At 43.4% G+C, this 834-nt stretch overlaps 1 non-coding gene across 1 annotated transcript; it reads left to right on the plus strand.

Annotated features, from left to right (window-relative positions):
- Positions 1-493: 493 nt before the first annotated feature.
- On the plus strand, positions 494-565 carry Trnav-aac. Its single transcript has one exon. It is a non-coding gene; the product is annotated as a tRNA-Val (tRNA).
- The last annotated feature ends 269 nt before the right edge of the window (positions 566-834 follow it).

An 834-nucleotide genomic window follows, 5' to 3' on the forward strand; every position in this document is an offset into this window, starting at 1 on the left:
ACACGGGCAAGGAACCTACGGCTGCCTCAGCTTTGTCGGAGGCCGACGGGCACACTCAGTAACGGCTCTGTCAGCACGTCTCTAGCTCTTGTACGAGGACAGTGGTAGGTAGGCATATGGAAAACACTATCTTTATCGACGACAGCAACTCTGTAGTCACAGTTAGAGAGCGTAGGAAATCAACAAAGGACATTAAAAATGGTCAGTGTCTAATACACTTTAACTTCAGGCATAAGAAAACAGTATCAGTTTCAGATTAAAGACGAAAATAACACTGTGAAAGCAAATGATCATTCCTCCAAAATCGTGGAATAAAGACGATTTTTTTCGGAATTAATATGGACTCTAAGGTAAAATCAAATGAGCTTATAAAGCTACGAGACAGGAGAATATCAGCACTACGTAGAGCCCAGCGCTCCAGCCATCAGTACGTAACTGCCAGTGTTGTAACCTGCAAGGCAAGTACCTCGGGTGCAGGCTACGAGCTCAAGTGGTTTCCGTGGTGTAGTGGTTATCAAATCCGCCTAACACGCGGAAGGTCCCCGGTTCGATCCCGGCGGAAACAGATTTTTAACGGTTCGATTAAAATCTGTACTTGAAACGAGGCAGTAAAAAACATAGTGCAGAGAATAATTTGCGGTAAGCCAGAAGGAAAATGGTATTCCAGAAATAAAAGCAACTCACTTATATGGCTAATGGGGAAATTTGTAAACTAAAGCACTTATAAATGGTTCAAATGGCTCTGAGCACTATGGGACTTAACACCTGAGGTCATCAGTCCCCTAGAACTTAGAACTAGTTAAACCTAACTAACCTAAGGGCATCACACACATC

The sequence above is a fragment of the Schistocerca piceifrons genome, chromosome 2, assembly GCF_021461385.2.
Source record: "Schistocerca piceifrons isolate TAMUIC-IGC-003096 chromosome 2, iqSchPice1.1, whole genome shotgun sequence".
Lineage (NCBI taxonomy): Eukaryota > Metazoa > Arthropoda > Insecta > Orthoptera > Acrididae > Schistocerca > Schistocerca piceifrons.